Here is a 27204-nt window from a genome sequence, read left to right on the forward strand (position 1 = left end):
AGCTTCTGGTGTCAGTAAGAGAACAATAAAGTTATCTGGCCTACATCTTCAAAGGTATTTAAATGTCTAACACCTATTGATAGGGTTGCCAATTTTGGTTGGATGTATTCCTGAAGATTTCATCACATGACATAATCTTTATTTCTTGGAGACTCCAGGCCAATCCTGGAGGGTTGGCTACCCTCCCTATTGAAATAAAAGGAAGTTAGGTGCCTAAATACCTTTTGAGGATCTGGGCCTTTGTTTCTCATCAGTTATTGGGTCCTGGTAAGTTCTAGTCTTGCTGGATAGATTCTAACCCCTTATGTGCCTTATGGAAAATATAGAGTATTTCAATGAACATCTTCTAATGTCGCTCTCATTTTCCTGTGGTTTGTGACATTAATGGTATAGTGGTTTCTTAATAGTCACCGAAAGATTCATTGTTCCGGGATGGTTGGTGCTAATTTCAATTCACTTTATTACAACAGGATTTTTTTTTCTTTTTTCACATATTGGATATTTACAACTATTCTGGCAGTCAGGGGGAAGTGAGTTACTCTGATGAATTCACTCATCTATATGCACCATATAAATTTCTGTTTCACAGTCAGAAAATAAAAGTTGTGAAATCATGAGTGATAGTTTTCTAAAGCTGCAAAGAATCCTGTGGCACCTTATAGACTAACAGACGTTTTGCAGCATGAGCTTTCGTGGGTGAATTCGTGGGATGGCATCCGACGAAGTGGGTATTCACCCACGAAAGCTCATGCTGCAAAACGTCTGTTAGTCTATAAGGTGCCACAGGATTCTTTGCTGCTTTTACAGAACCAGACTAACATGGCTACCCCTCTGATACTTTTCTAAAGCTGTGTCAGATGTTTATCCACATGAAACAGTGTCATATCTGCTTTTTTTTTCTTTTCCATTTTTCTTCAAAATAAGATCTTTTGTGTGGACAAATAAGATTCCCCAACCTGGTGACATGAGGAAGTTTGCACGTGATTTCTCATTCATAATTTTGGCAAGGAAACTGACAAACAATTATGGTGAATAGCCTAAAAACTGAATGCCCACATTACAATTCTCTACTCCTGTATCAGGAGTTGTTATGCCGGACACTTGGATATATTGGGCAAACAATACATTTGAACAGTATGAATGTTAATCTGTGGCAATGGGATAGTAGAAGCAGCAGTTAGCAGAGAGTTGGAGTGCCAAGGAAGCAGGAGGACTAGAAGGCATCTGTGTATGTGTGTACATGTGAGCGTGCACACACACATATATAGTATGGTTTATATTACATTTTTAATTCTAGTTTCAATATGTGCCCACAACATTTATATTAGCAAAGTGAGTGATGTGCACAAATCTTACTTGTGTGTCTAGCTAGACCCTCAGTCAATTTTGTGCCTTCATTTCAGGTATGGGTGCTAAAAATGCAAGTGCTAGTTGTGGGTACAATTTGCTTCTGAACAGGGGGGCACCCTTTTGAAAAACTGGGTCTACATATGTACATATGCATGTGTATATGTAATAATTGGTATACTTTACTTAAATACTTACAATAAGTGGAGCTTCCTTAGACAATTAGAGAAACATCTTGGACATTAATTCATCATCTAGATCACCAGTTATAGCAGACACAAAGTTCATTCTGGATATATGGTTTAACAATGTACAGTAGCATTGCAGTGATTCTTTCTTTTTCACCTCCTTGCTTACTCATCCAGGGCTAGGCATTTATGATATTCTGTACTGGAATGCATCTCGTCTTGTACTACGAGATTGGATATATCATCTAATAAAATTTTCCAGTTTAAACTATCTTGTAAACTCTGAACCTATCATTGCAACCTCTGCTATACATTTTATTGTCCGATTCTTGCCAAGTGAGAGCAGCATAATTATTATATTGCATTCATGCACTAGTGTGGTATCAGCAACTTTGTTCAGCTTTATTCAATGCAGACCACAAATATGTCCTTTGTTTAGCCCAGTCTATTAATTTTAAAGTGTGTAGAGAACCAAGAGTGACTGTGGGAAGAAGGCTGTTGTGAATGCAGCCCTGAGCAGCTGGAATAAGATATCTTATTCCATTAGAATAGGCTGGACAATTGTCAGCTATAAGTATTTGATCTCTGATGTTAGGTGTTGTTACTGAAAAAAGAACTGAAATTGAGTGCTTATAGTAATAGACAATGGTTTACTTTTTGCCTTATATGGTTTGACTGATACTGAGGCTCACTGTAGTAAGATTGCATGATGGCTATCGCCTTGGGCTCTTATAAAAATTAAGGGACTGATACTCATTTATATTAAGACCCCTTTACATGACTTTGGAAGATACTCTGGAGAAAGTGAATAGGGAAGTGGTATTTAACTCTTCATATACCACAAGAATCAGGAGTCACCCAATGAAATTAATAGGCAACAGTTTTAAAACAAACATAAGGAAGTACTACTTTGCACAATGAACAGTTGATCCATGGAACTTTTTGCCACTGGATGTTGTGAAGGTCAAAAACATAACTGGGTTCAAAAAAGATTTAGGTAAATTAATGGAAGATAGGTTCATCAATGGCTATTAGCCAAGATGGTAATGAATGCAACCCTATGCTCTGGGTGTCCCTAAACCTCTGACTACTGAAAGCTGGGAGTGGACAATAGGGAATGGGTCAATTAATTATTACCTCTGAATTATCTGGCACTGACCACTGTTGGAAGACAGGATACTGGTCTAGATGGACCATTGGACTGACCCAGTATGGCCATTCTTATGTAGATTAAAAGGGCCTTAGTGTGTATCTCCCTCAGGAGTCTGTGATGCTTCCCAGGGGTAACCAGGGTTGTGAGGAACCTTGCTACTCCCTGACCTCAGCATGAGGAAGTCTTGTCTGTGCCTGCTGTGGATCAGCTCCCTGACTCCACCAGCCTTTGGTAATACAAGCACTGCCTTCCAGGCCTCACTCTGTACAGGTTAATAACAGGCACACTCCAACTCTCAGGTCCTCAGAGTACCCCTCTGAGGGGCCCAACCCTTGGTCCACTGAACACGCACAGAACTCTTAGATTTTTTACTCCCAAAGGAATATTACACACTAGTTTAATATTAGAATCCCATTCTGCTTAACACACAGCACTTAGGTATATTTATAGTGAAATCAAGAATAAGTTTATCATCAAAGAACAGAGATTCAAAGAATATTGGAAACAAATAGTTACATATAAAACAAAATAACTTTCTTTCTAGAGCCTAAGCTTAACTCACAAGACATCCCCCTGTTTCCTACGGGACAAATTACCCCAAATCCTTTTCCCAGTGTTTTCAGCCAAGATGGCTGAGATCCCACTTTCATAAGATCAAGTCCACTGGCCGCCTGTCTTTACAGACTGAAGGATACCAGGGTGTCTTTCTGGACTCCCAGATAGACTAGACTTTAGATTTTCATCTGAAAACAGGGTTACCCCATCTCCCCCTATTAATTTCCTTCTGAAGTCTCTGCTAGCTCTTCATTAGCATTTGACTCAGTATGCTAATGGACTCCTATTGTAAGATACACAATGGTCCTACTTTCTATCTGGAGAAGTTTGTCTTAAGCCACGCTACGTTTGAGTGACCTGTCTTCTAACTACATGGCTTAGAACATTTTCAGCATATATACATAATCTGCACACATTTTCCATATATGATTCTTGCAATGATTATGATAATGTGACACATGCTTTCATTAGATACGTTACATGACCCCTTTTAGTGAACCCGGGGGATCTCTGTACCCTTATGTACCCCTGTGCTCTCTGCTACTTGGCATCAAGAGGTCCTTGGGTCACAGCCTATGACTGACTGTATGGTGAGGGTTGCAAAATAAAGAAAAGAAATGTCAGATTTCATGACTAAGAAATGCAGGGGTAGAACCTGCTTTTGTAGATACCAATGCAGGTCACATTCAAGGGTTTGCATTTTGTGTTGCCTACTTTGGAGCTTAGAAAAAAGAAAGCAAGTTAAGTTTAACCAAGTGTGCCACTTCTTACTATTTGACAGCATGTTCTTATTGCCATCTACTAGAGTTTGTACTAATTAGCTCTGAATATTTTAGTGTCCTCATTACACTAATCAGCTGTTGGCATTTTATTTTCTGTACTAATTACATTCTATTTTAGGGTTCTGTGACTTGTATGGAGAAGCAATGTATAGTACTAATGACTTCAAATGCCTTCCTCTTCAATGAATGGTCTAATGGAGCTCTCTGAAAGGAATGTTTCCAAAACTAAGAATTCCTCTTCTGCAAAACTTAACTCTCGTGAGAGAAGTTCCTTACACATATGGTTTGTTGTCGACTATATTGAAAATCACTCTAAAATGAGCTCCCCCCACATTCATTTTCTATGGGGAGCAACATATCGTAGGCACAGACTCTGTGGGTGTTCCAGGGCTCAAGCATCCACTGGAAAAAAAAATGGGGAGGGATGCTCAGCACCTACACGGTCGGATTAATCTTTTGTGGGCCTTGGTGCCTGCTCCGAGGCCCCGCCCCCGCTCGGCCTCTTTCCCCCTCCCCGCCTGCCATTTGCTTGGGAGGGAGGGGGCAGAGAGGAGCACCCACCAGCAAAAACAAAAGTCAGCACCTATGCATTATATTACAGTATAAAGGATTTCTCACCATGACTTTGGGATGGCTGCATTATATACAAGTGGTGAAGTGAGCAATGAATGATGATCATCCTAAAGAGAGGGCTAATACAAAACCATACTACCCTGCATTCTGTTTGTGTCACAGATTTTACCGAAAAACTACTTTAGAAATATTTTTGAGTTTTAAAATATTGCGGGGAGCAGCCTGATGTGTATGGGCGTTGCAAAGCCATGGCAACAACCTTGCCTCATCCACACATGCCATGTCTTGGGCCACTAATGTAACTGACCAATTTAGTGAGCTCCACCTATTGTTCTCTAGTGCTGAATTATTATAGCTGCTCCCTGCATGGCTAGGCAGGGGGGAAAAGGACTCCCTTCATCACTCCTAGCCTTAATGCATCTGTGCTGAAATCACCTGTAATGTGACCCTAGGTTTGCTGAGGCATTCTCTATAACAGGGGTCAGCAACCTTTCAGAAGTGATGTGCCGAGTCTTCATTCATTCACTCTGATTTAAGGTTTCGCGTGCCAGTAATACATTTTAATGTTCTTAGAAGGTCTCTTTCTACAAGCCTATAATATATAACTAAACTATTGTTGTATGTAAAGTAAATAAGGTTTTTAAAATGTTTAAGAAGCTTCATTTAAAATTAAATAAAATGCAGAGTGCCCTGGACCAGTACCCAGGACCCAGGCACTGTGAGCGCCACTGAAAATCAGCTCGTGTACCGCTTTCGGCACTCGTGCCATAGGTTGCCTACCCCTGCTCTATAAGAAGATCAAAAGGAAAGAAATGTTGCTGTGCTTTTGAAAATGTCAGTGAAAAGTTTAAGCAGCCCCTTGCACTATTTGCAACCCTGAAACGGTGACTGCACTGTGCTATTGCATCAAAGCAAAACAATGGAGTGGCCGTATTGGGCCAGGCTAATTTCACTGTCTCAAGCTGAGATCACTGCAAAAACTAAAAATAACCACCACATTGTCTCAGTCCCTTAGAGTATGTCTACACTGCTGCTGAGAATGAGCAGCCCAGCCCAGACAAGACAGATTCACGCTAGCTCAGCTTGAGCAGGTGTCCTAAAAATGGCTTGATGGGCATTCTGGCTTTGGCAGAGTCTCAGGCTAGCCATCTCAGCTCAGACCCAGGGGAACCGGTGGGCTTGAGAGCATAAGCTGCTGCCCAAGCCACAATGTCCACACTGCCAGTTTTAGCACACCTGCTCAAGCTGGAGCTAGCGTGAATCTGTCTACCAGGGCTGGCAGGTTTGCTCCCAGCAGCACCGTACATTTTTAATATCAGTTTTATCAAAGATATTGGTAATGTATATTTAAATATTTTAGTTGACAGTGTTCGTCTTTCATATGGGTTTCTCTGACTGAAACAATCCAACATACTGTGAATATAATAAATAGGACTATCTTGTTTTCCTTTTTAGGTAACAGTAAACATGCACTGGGAGCTGTGATTTGGGGAGGAGGAGCTAGGCCTATCTCAAGTGTTTGAATTAGAAAACCCATCTGTTAACAGAACAATTCAAGGTATAATGCATAGAGTACTCTAGGGGCAGGGGCAGAAGGAAAGAAATAGGAATAAATGAGTTTCTATCCAAGATGACATCTAGATCCTGAAAAGCCAAGTGGAACCAGCAAAGGTGGTACTGGGGCCTTCTGTGGTGTAAAAGAAGTGACACCAGAAGAAAGATGAGGCTCTGACCCTGTAAAAAGTATAGAATCTGAAGAAGCTGCTTTGTGTGTCTTTGGCTGGCATGAGGTCTCAAGTCTTTGATTCAGCATTTATTCATTCCTGGTTTTAACAGACTACTTCAGCTCAGAAAACCCATTAGATTTTCTTAGGCTAGCTGCTAACCCCAGAGACAGAGATACCTGTGAGAGTGACTAGCAGGGTGTTTTGTAATTCCATCTAGAGTAACATTTGTTGCTGCTTGGAGGCCTGCTTTAATCTTTTGCAGGTTTTAAAGGAAGATTCAAGTGACAGATGCTGAGAAAAAATCTCCTGTGAAGGCCAATAATGAAACAGAAATGTAGCTCCTTTGAAATCAATGGAATCACCTAGGTGATTAGCAAAATTTCACACAGAGTTTGTGTGTTTAGATGGGCTTCAGTTGCACAGCGCAGATCTGTATCGAAACTTTCACGAAGTTGTGGTGGGGAGCTATTCAGATCTGGAGTTCAGGTATTGATTTGGTTTGGGTCCATCTTAGCTGTGTGCGTGTGTAGTGTCTAGGAAACAGAAAATAACAGTGGGACTGGAGGGGAAAAAAGCTGTTGGAGAGGATGGGGGAAATAATACATTTGCAGGGTCTCCGAAATCCTACAATTAACAGGAAATTTTCTGATTTGCCCATAACATCACTGTAGAAATGCAGCTGGATTTATTTATTTTTTATTTTTTATTTCCACGTATAAAATACACCTCTCATACCCTCTATGCGTGTTCACTACAGGGATAGAAATCCCAATCTGAGTCTCAAGGATGCACTGTCCTGCTCAGCTCCCTGGGTCCCCAAGTGCGTGCCTTGAATGTAAAGAGAAAAGGATGAGATAGATGTAGGAGGACAGGGTAGATGGCAGTGGGTGAGATTCATTCTGCCCAATCCATGACTTCAAAATCAAGGGTGCAGTAGCCAATTTGTTCAGAATTATGTTCTTTCAGCACTGGTGATCTGAATAATTGGGAGGCTCCCAGAGTCTCATCTTCCGCTGACACCAACACCATTTTGGCCCATGCAGAATCTGTCCATTAGTTCATATGGGTGCTGTCAATTATTGGATAACTTATGAGAAACAAGCTACTTTTTCTGCCTTCATGTTTACATACTTCTCTTGTATACTTTGAAATGGCTTGAGTGTTAAACAATCTGTCTTGAGTTAAACAATCTTCTGGTGTATGCAGTGTTGTTGAATCCATATTGGTCCCAGGATATTAGAGAGACAAGGTGGGTGAGGTAATCCGAAAGAAGAGCTCTGTGTAAGCTCAAAAACTTGTCTCTCTCATACACAGAAGCTGGTCCAATAAAAGATGTTACCTCACCCACCTTGACAGTCTTTTGGTGATACTTCAGAGAATGGCAGAGAGCCGAGAACAGGGGTCTGATTTTCCAGTGCCTGAGGCCTTGTATATTCCTTTATGCAAGTGCAAAGTGGGTGTCAAAGGCTACACAATCAGAATGGTGGCATTTTACACTCAGTTCTCAGTGTTGTAAATGACTATACAAGACGCAAGGCAGTTCCTGAATGGTGGACGTATTTTTGAATGCTGATATTACGTTAGTGCACCTCCGAAGAGATGTATGCAGTTCCTGTGGCGTTAGATTTAAAATCAGGTTCTACTGAGATACATGGAATCAGAAAAACAGATCAATGAAGAAGGGACAAACTGTCCAAGCTTTTTCAAAATACAAAAATGTTCCATTGCATTGGTTAATGAACTGAAATTCTTGGAAAGTTAATCGTGTTTTTTAAAAATTTACTTGTTATGAGGCCACATACAAAAGCTTCAGTCTTATAACCCAGCAGTGGAATAGAGGGAAGGAGGGACTTCCACAACGTACTTAGTGTACCTTTGAAAAGCAACAAAAGGCGATTAATTATGATTTTAAACTAATTTGATTGCCTTAACATTCTGCAGCCAGTTCCCTTCAATCCACTGTTCTTGCAGTTGGAAATTTATCTCCCGGCATTGTTAACTTCTTAAAGAACCACCTCCTCATTTTCTTCTTTGTGCTGTAGTTCCTCCACTTCCCATATCTAGTTTATTCAAACAAAAAACAAATGGAAAATGTCACACCTTTCAAACAGAGTACTTCATAACTACCAAAGTCTTCTGGGAATGACTCTGGAAAGCATGAAGATCCCAGCAAATTGATGATTTGGATAGAGGCCTAACCTCACAAAAAATATAGTTTAGATCGGAATCAAGGTTTTCTGAATATTTTAGCATTCAATCTCATCTTAATCTATTGGATACTTCCTTACAAACAACCTGAAATAATGTAAACACACATTTTGTTTCTATTGTGTAAGTTTCTATACCAGCAGTCAGTTGCGAACTTTAAAAAGTGACTAATACATGCCATTTTTCTCACACATAGTTATTTTCTTTTTATCAATGTAAAGGAAAAGTAATTTGTGGCAATGTACAGAAGATGGGCCAGATCCACAGTGATTTAACTGGACGTGTGTGTGACAGCATCTAACTGAATTGTTGTCTCTGCAGAATGTTCACTATCTTTGGTAATACTTTGCCCCCTCAAATAGTGGTCATGTTCTCAGTCATGAATTGTCCTTATACAAATAATAATGACATGGCCCAATCCTGCAAAAGAATCCATCAACATGGGTCCTTGGGTCTTTACAGAGTGCCGTTGATTAAGGTTTTGTCACTGATTGGTGCTGAACATATATCTCACACTAAGTGCTCCTGTTTACAATGAATTATTGTATTGGGGTATAGTATTAGAAAATCAAAACTGCTGTTCAAGGGGTTAAATATTTGTCATTAAAGTGTTAAACTCTAATCCATGAGTGTTGGTTAAAGAGCCTAACACAATACCTATTAAAGCCAGCGGGCACTGGATTGAGCCAAAAAGAACAATACCACTCTTGTGGATGCAGACCAAGAGACCACCAGCAAGACGAATGAACAAAATATGCTTTGGAGAGTGGTAGGCGATCAGTGGGGAAAGCATCAGCAAGTGGTGGCTGTACACCTACGAAAAGCAGGAAGAGCAGTCATTATGGTGTTGGTGTGCTGGATTGTGTCATGTACTTTGAGTCTATGGTTCTCCTCCAGACAGAGCCCTGCAAATCTGTGGATATCCGCTTCATATCCACGGACCATTTTTGCGGATAGTGGATCGGATGCAGATGCAACCGCGCAGGGTTCTACTCACTGGCCGTGCCTGGCCTGCGGCATCTGGCTCGGGCAAGCTGGGTGGCTGGGGCGCAGCATACTTGGGGCCTGTGACCAGCAGCCAGTGGCTGGGGCTGGGCAGCAGGTTGGAGCCGTGCTGCTTCCTATCCAGAAGCTTGGCCCCTTGGGCAGTGCCAGCATCCACACCATGGCCTGGCCCGGCAGCACCGGCCATGCTCCTAGTCCCGGGCCAGGCCAGCTGGCTCCTGGGCAGCAGGGCCTGCTCTTGGCCATGGGGATTGGAATGGGTGGTGCCCTGGCGCCCCACTCCTCTGCCGCAAGCCCCCAGGAGCAGCACATGATGCAGCCCCCCAACCCCTCTCTGCACCACCCCTTCTCCTTGAGACCCTGCCCCCACATTGCCCCTTACCCCCCGTCCCCACCTTCGTGCTGCCTCTTCCCTGCAAGACCCCTCCCCCTGTCACTAGCCCTTGTGAGATGGCTTGCTGTTGTGGGTGTGGATGCGGATACAGGTAAAAGATGGCTAGTGGATGACGGGTCGGATCATAGGTCGATCCTGGCAGATGCGGATCCGTGTTCTTGTATCAATGCAGGGCTTTACCTCCAGAGTCTCTTGCTTTCCAAAATTACACCCCCCACACTTTTTATTGCATTTATTGTAAAAAAAAACACACATATGAAGGAGAAAGAGGTAACTTTAGTTTTTTAATGAACTCTGGAGTTCTGCCTGATGATATTCACCATGCACAAATTACAAATGAAGTAGAAAGGAATGGAACATGGAGTTTTGTTTGTCCTGATGTTAATGAGAGTTTGGAATTCTGATCTGTTGGTGAATCTATTTTTGTTTGCATATTTTGCATATAATTACTGTTTAATGCCTTTGAGGAAAAAGGAAATTTAACATGTAAATATTTTAGTATTGAACAAATACTGCTACATATAAAATACAGGGGTAACGATGATTATTTCCTCTAGCCTGGCTTCTTTCAGTCTGTAATAACATTTGTGCTAGTTTCTTTCCCTAGTAGTTTGTGTTGAAGTGTATTTCTTATTTTCAGTAAAGAGATAAGGTCTCGATTTAAGGAAAAAATAATGGGTTCTATTATCTTAAAAACACAATATTCAGATATGTGTAATTCTTCTGTTAAACTTTGTCTGGGTGGATATTTGCCTTTGAGCTCTTAAGAAGAAATATTTTAAAATTGTATTTTTTACATTTTTTCCAAACAAATCTGTTGAAGCATTTTCTATTTTAACCTAATTTATTTTTAGCTGTTTCTAATATACCTACCACCACAGTATCTATGTACCAAATTTCAAATATTAAATCATGGCAATTTACTAGTTTAAGACATAATGACCCATATTCTGGTTTCTATGACTGACTTGCATCCAGAATGATTGCCATGGGACTAAATGGGTATAAATAAGTCCTTTATTTAGCAATTTTTATGTTCCTAAAACAGAAATATGGCTTTGGGCTAACAAAATATGGAACTAAAATATATTTTTTTCTTTGAATATTTAAAAAGAGGCAGAATGATATACTTGAAATTCTGAAATCAACACAGTCAACATTAACCATGAGGTTATTTTATGATCTGTAAGCGCATACAGAGAAAAAATCTGTTAGTAGATAACTCTTTAATCTAGCAGATAGCCATAACAAGCTCCAGTGGCTGGAAGTTGAAGCTATACAAATTCAAACTTGAAATACAATGCAAATTTTTAACATGAAGGGTAATTAACCATTAGAACAAGGTATCAATGGATTTGCCATCACTTGAAACCTTTCAATCCAGACTGGATGTCTTTCCAAAAGATCTGTTGTAGTTCAACCACAAGACATTAGGCTTGATGCAGAAATTATCAGGGAAATTCTATGGCCAGTGCTATGCAGAAAACCAGACTAGATAATTACAAAAGATCTAATATGTACTTGAGTACATTTCCTAAATGAATGTAAAGTATTGCTGAAAAACAAGTAGAGAGCAGAATGGCAATTTTGGAAGCAAAATTGCAAAGGGAGGTAATATAAAAGTAATGTGCAGTAGTTGTTAGTGTGTTAAGTAAGTTATTTGAATGCAAAAGTTATGGGGAGACATTACATGAATTTAAAGGGCTCTTCAGTGTAACAGCAACACAAAGGTTCTGTAAAGAATACTAATGTATTGCATATATTACCTTGTACCTGAAAAGGATCACTAATGATCTGCAAGGGTGACTATTGAAAGAAGACTGTGATTACTGCGTTCTGTGAAACTGGTACTGTGTGTGCAGTTAGAAAGTTTCTTCAGTTTTGAGAGAGATTACCAGCTCTACCAATATTAGAACTTTTCAACGTGGAAGAAGCGCTGCCCAAACTACCATAGATGATAAAATGTGAAGCTAATACATTGTAGATTCAAATTTAATCCAGGGTTTATGCCTGCTGGCATAAGAAGCCCCCTGAGGCTGGCAATCCATCAAGATAGGGAGGGTAAAGGAAGTGGCCCAGTGGTTTCTGAAGTCTCCCTGAAAAGGGGCAAGGCTGTTTTGAAAGTGGCCAATGAGCAACAGATGGTAAAAAGAGAGGCCTGATGTTGTTTAAGTTGGGAAAAGGTGAGCTCTAGGGAGCAGGATGGGTGTTTAAAAGGCTTGTGTATGTTTGTGTGAGATATGGGGAAGAGTTGACATAGGAATGGTTGATCCTTATCACTGCCCCCCTTGGAGTTGGGAGGTTTGTTTATTTCTGGTTTTCCAGCTGGATAGAAGTCAACTGCCATGATCAGCTGGGCTGGCGAGCTCTCCACACAGATCAAACAGGAAATGGGAATGCAAAAGTTCCCAAGGCTTAACAGGGAGGGGCTGTTTCCTGTGTCCCTGGCTGCTGTGCAGCAGATTTGAAAACTGTCACCAGAGTGGTTACAGTGGAGCATTGTGGTCCACCTCCTGGAGGCCTATTCAGTTGACTTAAACAATGCTGCATGTACACTGCTTCTCTGTCGACCTATCAACATCGAATTAAGTGGTACCCCTCTCATGGAAGTGGATCAGTTAAATCGGTGGAAGGGATCTGGTAGTGTAGATACTTTATTAAGTTGATGTAAGGTGGCTTCCATCTACCTATGTTTGCAGTGTAGATCAGGCCATAGTCTGTTGTCCGTGCATGAGGTCTTGCCAGCAGTTCTGGGCCCTGGAACATGAATGCTCATGGTCCTTTATTCAGACTACTGTATCTGGTGCCTAAAAGGTAAAGATATATCCTGAGACATCTTGGATCATAGATATTTGAACAGTCACATTCTTTATTACTGAGGACATTTTGAATGACAATAGGATTTGTGTGTTTGCTCCTGCTCTTCATTACTATAACCTCTATGCTTGACATCGCAATCATTCCTATCAGAACCAGTTAAATGACCCAAATGGAGAATTATGACATTAAGTGGTAAGTGGAAAGATCAGATGGAATCTTACGAAACAAATGTGTCTGAATGCAGATGTCTCCATCCAATAAGAACAAAGGAAAAGAAAATCATAAGGGAAATTTTGTGATTAGAACAGTTTTCAAATTGGTTCATGAGGCATCACTGCCTCTTGGAGGGTTTCTCTTGGGGGGAGTGGTATCTCTGTGCAAAGCTTTAAAACACTATTTAATTGCTAATCATATTTTGCATATTACAAAACTGTGTGAGACTGACGTTTGAACAGGGTTTAAATTAGTTCAGAGACTTCGTGCTGTGATAGAATAAGGGTATGCCAGGACACAACCTCCCTCTCCTCCTAATCAGTGTTACTCTACAGATAGTGGGCCAGATGCACTCTAGTGGGTGCAGAAAGTGTGCATTTTGCATCAGTGACTTAGCGATGCCACAAGGGAAATTCCATCCTGAGGGATGCCAGGATCAGTACTGCAAAAAACCCTGAACCAGGCATTTTGCCTGGGGAGGTCACCTTTAAATCCCAGCCAGAATTACATAGTTGCTCTCTAGGAGCTGTACATCTCTTAGCCAGCCTGACTTGGCCCAACTCCAGGCCCCACAGTGGCTTACATAACTGCACCTTCATCCAGGCAGGATTTTTGCTGCTGAGAGCCCATAATGTGGGTTGCACAAGCCAATAGAACCTAAGGGATGAATCCAGTACCGTATTTTAATGACACTTTATTTTTAGATTCTCTTTAACGGGTATTTGTCAAGAACAGCAAGGCTAATGTTAACTCTAATTATCCTGCAACTATCCTGTCAAGTATCAGAGGGGTAGCTGTGTTAGTCTGGTTCTGTAGAAGCAGCAAAGAATCCTGTGGCACCTTATAGACTAACAGACGTTTTGCAGCATGAGCTTTCGTGGGTGAATACCCACCACTTGACTGCTGCTTGCTTCTTCGGATGTCCAGCTCATGCTGCAAAACGTCTGTTAGTCTATAAGGTGCCACAGGATTCTTTGCTGCTTCTGCAACTATCCTGCAACTGCCAAAACAAACACTCTCAGGTCCTGGAAACAGATTCCGCAGTCCTAAAGTAACTCCAGACCTTCTGCATGGCATATGTCTGAAAGACAGGATGCAGTGCTGTTTACTCCTGAATTGCCATCCCTGCCAAGGTGTTAAATTACACAGATGGGTAAAAGTAAAAAGGTAGATTTAAAAAATGAGGTTTCAAATGCCTAAACAGGTTTCTGTCGATGGCAGCCCAATAAAAGAGGTAATTCTCTAAACATATTGTTTCCATTCTGTTTCTAATTACATTCAACTTTAAGGTTAGTTCTGCTCTGAGGTGCACTTTAATTACTCTCTCGTTGACTTTCTGCATTATGATCCCTTTAACACACTGTACGAAATAGACATTTAATTAACCAGATGTTACTCTGTAATTTTTACTCTCTGAATCAGAAAAGCAAATTTTAGCTGATATAAAAGGACAAGAATTTTTTAATAACTTTTTTTATTCTCCTTTAGGTTTTTATGATCATAAAGGAATGGAGGAAAAAGGGAATGGATACTTTTACATAGATAATCTAATGAAAAATATCTTCATATAGTTCAGACAAGATCCTTGTGGTATGCAGTATTAGTGCTTGTTAGCTGGTCCAGCTTGTATTTATATAGGATCAATAATTTGACATGGTTACTTTCTTTTAGCTACAAGTTATCCCAGCATTTCTATGTATCAGGTAGTTTTCTTTTTGAATAGAAGCTTAAAAGGACAAATTCAACACATGTCCGGAGTAGCCTACTTGAACACTTGGCAGATGTGTGGGGTGTGTGAGTACAGAGGAATCTTATTCCCTCTGCTATATCCAGGTTGTACAGCAGCTGTGGAACTGCTCTGCAAGAGGCCCAATGCCTGAAGCAGTCCTTGTGGACACTTATGTAGACTTCCCTTCCCCATGGGTACTCTGGCCTTGCACTTTCCCTAACCTGCTCATGCCCTGTCTCCTGTATGCTGCTTAGTTGAGAGTTCACGTGACACCTTCTCTATGAATTGAGGATGTGTCAACATTTAACGACTACCCTTATCCATCCCTAACACACACCCTGGATCTTCTTCAGCCATGGAGAAGTTAGCTGGGTTTTCCCCCATGTGCAATTCTAGTCTGAAAAGTGACTCAGACCCAGAGCCTCAAAGGTGTTAGGACCCTAACTCTCACTGAATACCCTAAATACCTTTTGAGGATCTGGGACCCAGTCATAATAGCATTATGTGGTCCCAACTTAATTTCTCTGTATGATTTCCATATCAAATGTAAAGAGATTTTTGTTCTGCATATTCAGCTTGAGGTATAAGAGGCAGGCTGGAGTCTTTCCTTCTTAAGCATCAACATCAGTAATTAAAGTCCTGCAGCTGTAAATTATGGCTGCAGTAACACCTGTGCTACCCCTGCCTGGCAGTTTGTGGAGGTGTAACCACCTGGACCTTTGTTCACTTGATGCAGAAGAAGGGAATTTAGTTCATTATCCCAGGGCTGTGCACCACTCACAGGAGTAAAGAGCATCAAGACCTTATTTTTGTTCTTAAAATCAGCTGATTTGACTCCAAATTCACATAGGACAGAAATGCAGAGAAGAGACACTGCTAATTCTAGCAGGCTCTGCAACCTCTGCCTGACCAGGCCCCTTTCTTCGGAGGGCACCCCCCAGGGAAGGAGACAGACTAGCTGTTCTGAGTGTGCTCAGAGCCAACGGCTCACCCCAGGCAGTAGATGGAGCAATGAACTGCTGAGCATCGTGCTGGAAGCCTCATCAAGTGTTAGCAGGGGCTGCAGAAGCACAAAAGAGTCAAGGCTTTGAATGCTCCTGGGTGAGATACAAGAAGATTTTTTTTGGGGGGGGATGCACTATAGTGCCCCCATGGCAAGCTTTCTTGGGATCTTCCCCATCTGGCTGCTGGAGTTGCCTGGGGGGAGGGCGGGGGGGATCCTTCATGGCTGTTGGTGCCCCCAGGGAGAGTTCTGGGCCCTACTCTACCCCACGGCTGATAGTGCCCCTGAGGGACACTTCTTAGGAAACTGTCCCCAGCCATGTAGTTGTTAGTGCTTCAAGGAATAGGCTTCCTCACAGGTTCCTTATTTCTCATAAGGGCAGCATTACCACATGGGTGGGCCTTTCCCCACATCTGATGGTCCTCCAGGGTTCGGGCTCTCTTTTGGATTTCCTGCACTGTGGGTGATGGGGGTGGAGTGGGGAGGGGAAGCAGCTACAACTTGGGAGCCCAAAATGAGTGTGTCTGCAGGGCAAGCGTGGCAGTTTGCATGATCCCTGAGCAGGTGCTGTTTTTCCATAGTCTATTTTCAGAGTAGACCTGTATTTTAAGTGCCAGATTCATCCCAGGTTTAACTGCATTATCTTCAGTAGAATTACACCAAGGATCAGTTTGGACCAAAATGTATAAGTACTTTGTTATCTATTTTGTTGTATTATTTTGTGCTATGATTCCATTACACTTTATAAACTCACTGGGACTGGGTAATGTCATGGTAGATAGGCAACTTTCAAGGAACACTTACATGCTATAGGAAATGAGGCTGATTACTCTGTAGTCAGGTGCCACTCTTCCCTCTGAGTCAATACTGCACCAAAACTTAAGCATGGTGATAGGCGGCACAGCACTATTGAGGCTGTCTTTCAGATGAGATGTAAAACTGAGGTCCTGAGCACTTACGGGTAATAAGGTCACATGCCCCTTTTTTGAATAGTTGAGATGTTAACTCTGAACAGCTATCCTGATGGCAGTAGCTTTCTTAGCCTTGATCCTGCATTAAACTGCATGAGAATTTGGTGTTCCCCTTATGATAGGACCAGTGAGATTGACATTCAGTATTACATCCAATAGAAAATTATTCCTAGCTTCTCTCACCTCTTCCATTCTAACATGGAATGAGGAGTCTAAAGCCTACCTGACCATTCCCTACCTCCAGATTTCCACATTCCCAACTCCCATCAGCATTTCTCAATATTTCCAGCGACCTTAAGAAAGCCATCAAATGGGTGAAACGAGATGCCTGAATAAGAATCCCCAGGAGAAATTGTTAGGGCTGTACACAATAACTTCCCACAGTCCCCTCCTCAACACATTATAATCAATCCCCCCTCCGAGGATTCCTCACAATTTTCCTTAACAACCAACCTAACCTCTTATAATTTCCACACTGACTCATACAAGCCTCTCACTTTGCTGAAGTCAGGCAGAACATCATTCTTCCCTCCTCTCTAACTGGTTTATTTCAGTGGCACTCAGCATTTCTTTACAATGTCACTGAATATGGCCAGAGACCCATAACAATAATACAAAGGGGTATGTTCTTCCCTTGATACTTACAGCACAGAGCTTCCATTAAAATTAATGGGTATTGTATGTGCAATGAGGGGTGAATATAACCCCCAAAATCTTTCTTTCATTCTCACCTTTTTTTCAAGCTAAGGTTTCTGTTTCAATTATATCTAATGAATGGTATGTGAAGGCAGAGTTTTGCTAAAGTTAGTCACATCAAAGTTGCCTCTTGGTCTAAATTCATATCTTGGCTCCCCAAACTCATCCCTGCGAAGTGGTAAATGTCTTGCATCCTGCAGCTCTTGCAAAACTTTATATTAAAATTTCCAAAACTGATAATATATGGTATGGTCACGATTAAGGCTACTTTATGTCACATAGGTCATGGAAGTCACGGAATCCCTGACTTCCAGAGTCCTCTGTGACATTCTCTGCTTCAGCCCCAGGGGCTGTGAGACTCTGGAGCTGGCAGCCAGCAGGGACCTGGCAGGGTTCCAGTGACAGGATGCTCCCTGCAAGGTTCCAGCAACAGGTGACAGACTCCTGAGGGAGCCCTCCTCAGGGTTCCAGCGACGGGTGATAGCCTCACGTGGGGAGCAGGTTGCCTCAGGTGAGCAGCTGGGGATGTCCCATTTTCTCTTTGGGAAATATGGTCACTCTGCAGCTTCCAGGGTGAACCAGCCCGACAGCTCCCAGCCACCACGGTGGTTGGAGAAACCCTGGAGCCGCAAAACCCCGGCATCCTGCCCCTAGGAAGTAAATAGGCAGTGCATTTATGGTCATGAAAAGGGGATCTCAAACAGCCTTGGGCTGAGATAAACTTCTTTAGACAGAAGGTTAGCCTGTAAGATTAGTCTCTAGAAAGTCTCTAGGATTTTTAGATGTAATCTTTTGCTTCCATTATCCTTACTCACCATCTCTTGAAACAAATGTGTCCATAATTTCACTGTAAATATATATCAGTGCAGTGATTATGAAGCTAGGTGCTGATCCTGAAGCTGCTGTGTACAGTGCTCCCTTAAAGACAGCAGACCTGGTATTTCTATCTGTGTTTAGTGAATAAAGGACTGGACACTACAGGAAAATACTTCCAAGGGTGCACCTACTTTGCCTTGGAAGTTAACAGTAATGGCTGCCATAGCCCAGGAGAGAGTGCTTAGGTGGATAATAGGCTGTTGGTGTCATGGTCATTTTTAGTAAAAGTCACAGGCAGGTCACGGCTTCTGTGAATTTTTGTTTATTACCCGTGACCTGTCAGTGACTTTTACTAAAAATAACCATGACAAAATCTTAGCCTTAGTGATTATACACAAGGAAGTTATGCTATATGATAATGATACTGATTCTTATTACAAACCAATATGTACGCAGAAAGCAGTAACATCCGGCAATATGCCACCTTGATGGGTAACCGTCAAGGATTAATTGGTCTTTCTTTGTCCCTTTTGATGCCCAGACTATTTTTTGGTAAAGTAAGAACAGATTCTGTAGGCCTGTTCTCCCTGAACCAAAGTCTCTATTCCTTGTTAAAACTGTAACTCAATTGCTAATTCTCTCCTTGCACTTCAGGACTAGCTTCTTCTAGAATTTTTACATGCCCTGTTTGGAAAGAGTAGCAGGCAGTATTTCCATATATAACACAGTCTGAGTCAGTTCAGATACCATAAAACAAATTATATAGGAAATAAGAGGTAATACATTTAATTCTAAGTTTGGGAGTCTCATGGTGGTAGGTCTGGTAAAACTATTCCACAGTTTGGTAGCAGAATATTGCGTCTATTTCAAAGCCTGGTTGAAATCCGACTTTCCACTAACATGCAGGTTTCAGATATGTGCCCCCAGCCCTAATGCAGCCCCTTTAGAAACTTAGATCCACCTCACACATCCACTATGAAAACAGTTGTTTTTTTGAAGAATTATATTAAAAGAAATAAAATTACATATAATCCTCTATTTTCATTTGTTCTCACTACAGCCATGAAATATAACTAATCTAATCTGCTACTGCTTTGCTGACAGCTCTGACAATTGGTGTTGAAACTGTGTCCGTGCTGTTGGCCGATGGATGTAATGCGGTTGGGAGAGAAGGGTCTAGAGGCCAGAACGACAGGGAAGAGAGGCTGTCAGTGCTAATGAGGTAGGGGGCAACCACTTTGTAATGCCATGTTTGCCTGTATAATAATTGCTGGTTGCTGGAGAAAGGTTGGAGATTTGGGAACAGATGAAACATAGCCAGCTATGGAAACAAATGAGAAAAGCAAATATTTTAGTGGTTCATTTAGGGATGGAGTCTGACAGTAGCTAGATTGAGTGTTGCCAGATCAGGGGAAATGGGGCCTGGAATTCACAAAGATGAAGGGAACAAAACATATAGGGCCTGATTCTCACACTAAGCTCTCTGGGGCTTTACAGTGGGTGGAAAGAGCTTTCTGGGAATATCCCCTCTGCAAGGTGTCTTACTGGGTGCCGGGGTAGAACTGGTGTTAGCGCCCTGCTCCAACCCCCAGTGTAGAGAGTGTGTTGGGGATGTAGGGGGTGTGCACTGCACCACAGTTATTCTTTGCTTTCCTGGGCCCACAGGGAGCCTAGCCCTGCTCTATCTTACAGTGGGGGCTGGGCAGGCCACAGTTTAGTTGTGGAATACGGGGGACAAAGGTGGTGAAAACACTTGTGAACACATCCCTGTAGCTCTGTCCCAAATGTAGGAACGGAGTACTGGAGAATAAGGTTAACTGAGAGGAAGGATGGTCTTGTGGTTAAAGCACTGGACAGGTTCTCAGGAGACTTGGGTTGAATTCCTGGCTCTGACACAGTCTTCCCATGGGAACATGAGCAAGTCACATAAGCTCTGTGTTTCCCATTTGTAAAAAGGAAGCACTAAGCAATGGTGCAAAGCATGTTTCCTGTACTCTTTCTCCCCACAGCAGTGTAGTTTCTGTATCAGGGTTCCCTTGATGCAGTTTTTTGGGGTGGCCACTGAATCTTTGTGTTGGATCTAAAGGGCCTCACAGCCCTTTATCCAACGGCCCCAAACCTCCCCCACAATAGTGTGGTTGGAGTCCTTGTACATCACAGCGTCCACCTTCTGCAGCATCCTGTGCAGCAGAGCTATATAACCTTCACTGTCTATTGGGTCTTCTGTGCCAATAGAAGAAGAGGCAGGATTTCCCTAAGAGGCAAAGGGTGATTTCAATGAGAGTTTTGGCTCTGTAAGGATTGCAGGATCAGGCCCAAAACCTGTAGGAAAAATTGTGCTCTGAGACAAGGATGCTGAGCAGATTCAAGACCTAGCAGTGAAGACCTAGGAAAAGATTATGTACAAATGTTCTCCCTTTTTAATTTTTACAGTATAAAAATAAATTGCTCCCAACTAATTGAAAGAGTTCTGTGCTAAAATCCAGATTCGATCACCATTGCAATTTATGGGCTGGAGTTTACTACCTGACCCATGCTATCTACCTCCAGCTGTGCCTAAATTCTCTTAGAGGATATACCTCTTTAGTTGCTTAATTGAGCTCTCCCTTTAGGAAGATATTACCCATTCAGAGTCCCCAGTGAACGCCTATTTGCTATAAATAGACCGGGTGACTCATCACCACCTTTTTAATATAAAAATTCCCATAAGAGACTGTACCACAGTCTTTATTTTAACCAATCAAAACAAAAAGTGCCAAACAAAATGGTCACCCGGTTACCAAATGACATTTTCCCAAGTAGTGATGGCGTAAGGTCAAAGTTCACATGACACTTCCTGGTAGAAGACTCCCCATCTCAGGGCTATACCTTTATTCCAGACAGTGATAAACTACAAGGTCAGTTGCAGCTTTCCATCTCACTGGCCATATTTTTATATAAGGTACATTTAATAATATATTCTGTGCCAATCCTCTAAGCATTTTATGATCTAACATTAATTTTATAATTAGTCTCTAATTTATTTACTCTTCCTCACCAAGAACCTAGTAATCCTCTCTAAGCTCAAAAATCATCTTAAAGCTATCCAGGCTTTGTAGAAGCCCTTTTACCTAACAAATGTCCTGCCACACAGTAAGACTTGCATATTTCAGAATTTTTCTAGAACACTCCAAAGAAAATAAAGAGTGGAGGGAGAGCCTGTTGGCCAATGAAAACAACAAACAAAAGCCATTCATCCACACCACCCACATACACAAATGAACATCTACTAGATTTTCTGTTTCAGGCATTCAACATCTTTAACCTGGCAGCAAGCATTTAGACTATGGTAACTATGTAGTTCCCACACCCTTATGGATATCATTCTAGTTCATTGCAAACTTCCCAGAGCAGGACAGGGTTCCCAGGTACAGGGAGTGTCTGATACAAATTTTATACTGCATTCCATGTTAAACAAAAAGTTAATAATAGCAAGGCTATTATGCTGACTGCTATGCACAGTAACTGCTTAGAGACAGCCTTTGGCTGTGTATATAGCTTTAGCTCTACTAATGCTCATGTACTTGTGTGGAATTTAAAGAATGTGGTTTTGTCTAAATAGTCAATAAATTAGTAGAGAAATAACTATGTGGTTGCCTGGTGATCTTTTTAGAAAAAAAGAAATCTCAGTGCTGGTGAAACTGAGGAAGAAGGTCATATTTTTGTTGTTTTTCTTTGTTAAAGAAGAGACTAATTGTGTTTAATATTTTATAAATTATTGATTGCAAAAAGCAAAAGTGGTTTTCTTTTTCCACAAGGAGAACTGCCTTTGGTTGCATGTAAAAGTGGAGATGATGAGGATAGTGCACGGAGTGAGGAAGATAGTGGGAGAAATTGTCATCATTGCCTTTATACCTTGTAAATGTTGCAAAATGGGAATGAATTTGCCAAATGAGTCAGAACCATCTACCCTTTTCCTCAGGGCAAACTGCAAAAATGTCAGAATTAGTGGCATTTCATCCCTTAACTTCCCAAATTGGCAAAATGTTAGCTTTCACATTCAAATAATTATAAACTGATAGTTACACCCATGTTGGATCGCAAACTGCATTTGCCACAGGTGGCAAGTTTTCGCTCAATAAATTATGCACCCACTATTAACTGTTGGTTGGTAGATCACATGAGATATATTTATGTGATTCCACAAAGCTATAAAAGTTTATTTGCTCACTTAGATTCCATGCCTTTATGTGAATACTATCCAACTTTTTTTTATATCCAAGAAGCTAACAAGCTTTTGTTGGGAATTCTAGCATTAAATGCAGAATTTACAAGTGATAAATTCATATAAATCATCCAGTAGATAATTTAATTATTGGAACACCTATATTTTAACTGTAGGAGTTGTGGTTTGTGTCTGAAAATTCTTTTTTCAAAACTGTGCACTATTTGACTGTAAGAAATGTATAAAGTCTCCAGTGAATGAATAAATAAATGCTTCAGAAAGCATTTTAATTCTGGAGATATGCCATTTGCCATTGAGGAATGTAACAGGGTAGTTGGGCCATTAAATTAAACTGGGCTTAGTGCTACTGTTCCAGTCTAGGTGCTCCCATGTGGGCCAAGTAAGAGGGTAAGGCAGCACCTGGGGAGCAATAGGAGGGTCAGACCAGACTCACTCAGGAGACAAGAGCTGCTAGAGAAGGTGGTTGCTGGGAGGGGGTTGAAGGCAGGAGAGCAGTGAAAGGTTTACTGGCTGGTATCCCTGACAAGGGGCTGAAAGTGATAGCAGAAGCAGAGGGAGATGCTTGCTGGTTCGAAGTTAGAAAGTCAGAGCCAAGGACCAGGATGGACTGAAGGAAGGAGGTGTGGGAGGTCAGCTACATTCTGATGTTTCCTTGATAGAAAACTGGACTCCAGAGGAACCATAGAATGCTGTGGGAGTTCCTGCTGAGAAGAGTGGGGTTGCACCCCAGAAGGAAGGGCTAAGGTGGCTGTTCTGGCAGAGAGATAGAGGAGGACTGAAGAAGAGTCTGGGTGTGGCGAAAGACATCAGTGTCTGGTATGTACTAGATTGATAGACTTGAAAAGACTACATGAACGAGGGTATGTGGGGAATATGGATTGTGTTGTGAGACTTGTGGTTATGGATGTTTGCACCGTGTTTTATCAATAAATTATGTTGATGGACTTGAGGATAGGCTTGTACTGAAGTTACTAGGATCCAAGAGGGAAGTGGAGGTGAGGGGCCACTTGCAGGCCTGATCTGAGGCCATGGGGGGTGCCTGGGAGGAGCTGACTCATTTACAAGGAGTCAAAGCAAGGAGTTAACTTTCTTGCAGTTGCTTAAGTTTGATTTCATTTGAAAAACTATCGAAGAAGTATTTTGCTTAAAATAGTTTTTAAAAGATCATATTTTTCTCTTACATGTCATGTGGAAAATGCTATGTGATTTGGAGTTCAATGTAACTTGTGATTTGAGTATATATAAATATTCCTTTTCATTAGGTATGCTGAATGCTGCTTTGCTGCACTAATTCTTATTCCTGACTTAGGCCTAAATTCTCATCCCTGTTACATGGCTGTAGCACCCACTAGAACTTAGGTTGCAAGTTCAAGTAAGTGTGTGAGTTTTTTTCCATTTCTTTAGTGGACGGGGTGAAACCACATCATGGGCTAGAAAGGGATTAAGGCCAGTCAGTCACATTTACTATTACACCTGTGCCATAATTAATTAGTTGTTTCCCAACCAAAGGGGGTGAGACTAAGAGGGAACAGGTCATAACTCAGAAGATACCTGGGTGTCATTAAAGGCTGAGATAATTCCTTCTAAGGAAGAGACCACAGGGAGATGAGCAGCTCCTGTGAAGGATCTGGAGTCATCATCATCAGAGGACCAAACACCTCAAGAAGACCCAGTCTGAGGGGGTCAGTGCTCAATACCAGAGCTGGGGAGAAGACTCCAGAGTAGCTCCAGAAAGAGGACTGGGAAAGGAGCCCAGGAGATTGGCTGATTGTTTGGAACTTTGGCAACAAGTTACCCCTTTTGTTACCCAGAAGGGATCTAAAGTCTGTGCTTCTCAGCTGGAGGACTGGGCTGTCACAAAGGCAAATGGCCTACAGGGGGCACTAGGGTGAGGACACCTGAAACAGGAAGCTCTGACAACAAGGGATCTTGTTGCGGTGACTGTTAGACATTTTCAGAAATATAATGGAGTGCCTATCTTGAGAATTTTTCATACAGTGTACAAACAATATTCATTTGCCTGAAAAAACTACTGAAATTTGAACTTGCTGCCAACCTATTGTTATTTCCACAGACTTTCTTTTCCCTGTACTGGACATCTGACATCCCCAAACCATTTCACAACTAATACTATCTGCTCAGGACAGTCCTGTGACTAGCTACCATATGTAAATTATATATCCAAGCACTGAGGTGTACAAAAGAACTGGCTGATAAAGCTTCCATAGAATTTGTCTGCACTGTGCATAACTCAAGACAATTCTTTTAGCCCTTTACTTCCTCCAGCACCAAACTTATAGCCAGTTAAAGAAAAACGGGCACTTTCAGACGGACCTATCTTTTTGTGTCCAATACAGTATGGGTGAAATTTATTCCTGTACACCACTTAAGTTGTATAGAAGCCTTCAGATTGAGTCATAAGGGAGACTTTAGGCCTCGTGCTGGATCTTTCCACGTGAGTGAAATATACCGTATCTGAATAGAGTTGCTGTATTTGTGGCCTTTTTTTTGTCTCTGCAAAACTTTATCAATAACTCTTTGCCAAATATGTCAGGAAGAAAGGAGTTTCTGGAATAGTTTGGTTAGTACAGTGAGGACAATACGCCATTGAGACTTGAGCATTTACTGTGCCAGGGTGGGAGGAAAAAGGTAAATATCAAGTAACATAGATAGAGCCCAGTAAGGTGAAGAAGGTATACCCATCCTTTTGGTTTCACTGTACAGTATTGTGCATGGGATAGAGAGAAAACAGGCAAGAGGTTAAGTGGATATCAGGATTAGCAGAGTTGTAAAAAAGGGAGAAACTGTGGCATTTCCTCAAGTGATTCAAAATATGAGGCTGATCATGAAATGCTTTTGCTTCTTCTTGCCCCTGAAAACTGAAAGTTACCTATTACTACTACTGAAGCAATAACTTAACCACTAACCCCATGAAAACCCAGAATTGGCTGGCAATGCCCATTATTTTTTTTTTTATGCTGATTCCTTAGGGGCAGACATGTATAGTCCCTAATAGGAATCTTTTCGGATGATTTGGGTAAGAGTTATTTTAATTGCAAACAAATCTTGACAGATGTCAGCTTCTCAGATTCAATAAATCAGTGCCAGTCATTAAGCAGTAACCTGGCTCGGGAAGGTATTGTGCTTCTACAAATGCAATAATGGCCCATTTTTTGACAGAGTATTAATTACAGGACTTGGGAAATATAGTATGACCAGTTATATTAAATAGCTCCTGATTGTCCATTTTCATAACTATCACAATTACAGATGAGTAGCTGCCTTCAGCTAAAGTAAAAATGGATTGTGAACCATGCCTTTTCCTGGGATCAAACTTGTCCGCACCTTTCCAAACCTTGAGACAACTTATTTTTCTCTTGTTGCATGTTTCTGCATTTCCTGATTCTGGTTGAGACTAGAAGTGGAAATATCAAAATACTGCTGGAGAGGCTGTTCTGGTGGTATTTCCAGACCACAAGGAAAGGAAGTGTTGAATAGTACTCTTCCTAGAAGATGAATCCTGGGTTTGATCCTCCATTGGTGGAAATCAGTGTAGCTCCATTGAATTCAATAGAGCTACTCCAGTTTATGCCAGCTGAGAATCTAGCCCAATGTGTATAGTTGGTTCAATCTTTCCTTATAAGGCAGTCTCTCCAGGTCTTATTTTTGTTTCTCTTCCCTGAATTTCCTTGTTTGTCAATATCTTCTGGTACTGAGTGCGACCTGTGAGCCCCTCAATGCTAACTGGCAAGGGGGTTATAAGAATATCCTGATTCTGGTGTGGACAGGACATTCTGTTTCACTAAAGAGTGTCTGTTTCTTTAGTGAAACAGAATGTCCTGTCCACACCAGAATCAGGATAGGGTCACACTGGTGGTTGTTCTTGTGAAATGTATGTACAGATACTATGCAAGGAGTTATGTGTATATATATACTGAAACTCTGTTCTCAGATTCTACATCACAGCAGAGGTGAAGAAACATGGTTCCTGTCAGACAAAAGATGTTTGTTCACCTGTCTGTCTGTTGGCATGTAAATTAAGAATTGTAAGCTAAGACAATGGAGGCACTTTCCCTATGAAGTCAACAGGGAAGAACACACAGAGTGGGAAGAGAACCTTATCTTGAGATACACATCAAAGGTTTGCTGGACTGTATTTGGGAAACAGAGAAGACACCCTGGCATCCTGCCCCTAGGAAGTAAATAGGCAGTGCATTTATGGTCATGAAAAGGGGATCTCAAACAGCCTTGGTTAAAATGCTGCTGAGGACATTTGGGGTGAGATAAACTTCTTTAGACAGAAGGTTAGCCTGTAAGATTAGTCTCTAGAAAGTCTCTAGGATTTTTAGATGTAATCTTTTGCTTCCATTATCCTTACTCACCATCTCTTGAATCAAATGTGTCCATAATTTCACTGTAAATATATATCAGTGCAGTGATTATGAAGCTAGGTGCTGATCCTGAACTGAATCGTACAAGCTGCTGTGTACACTGTTCCCTTAGAGACAGCAGACCAGGTATTTCTATCTGTGTTTAGTGAACAAAGGGCTGGACACTACAGGGGAATACTTCCAAGGGTGCACCTAGTTTGCCTTGCAAGTTAACAGTAAGGGCTGCCATAGCTTGGGTGGATAACAGGCTGTTGACGTCAGGGAGCTGACAGCCAGTTAAACACAAGCAAGCCACCTCCTCACTTGAGGCAGAGGGAAAACAAGGTGAATTACAGTCTTGGGTACCCTGGGAACTATCACACTGGGGTGTTTCCATATTTGAGTTGCGCAAAAGGTCCACTTGCACAT

The 27204-nt window shown here is 41.6% G+C and overlaps 1 long non-coding RNA gene across 3 annotated transcripts; it reads left to right on the forward strand.

The window, feature by feature from the left end:
* The first annotated feature begins 15575 nt into the window (after positions 1-15575).
* Positions 15576-26079, forward strand: LOC120400312. Of its 3 annotated transcripts, none has more exons than XR_005595711.1 (5): positions 15576-15795; positions 19285-19402; positions 23065-23221; positions 23668-23777; positions 23915-26079. It is a non-coding gene; the product is annotated as an uncharacterized LOC120400312 (long non-coding RNA). The 3 variants fall into 3 exon arrangements; XR_005595713.1 differs by having other exon boundaries at positions 23973-26079; XR_005595712.1 differs by having other exon boundaries at positions 15577-15795; positions 23994-26079.
* Positions 26080-27204: the final 1125 nt, after the last annotated feature.

The sequence above is a fragment of the Mauremys reevesii genome, linkage group 3 (assembly GCF_016161935.1).
Source record: "Mauremys reevesii isolate NIE-2019 linkage group 3, ASM1616193v1, whole genome shotgun sequence".
NCBI classification, from domain to species: Eukaryota; Metazoa; Chordata; order Testudines; family Geoemydidae; genus Mauremys; species Mauremys reevesii.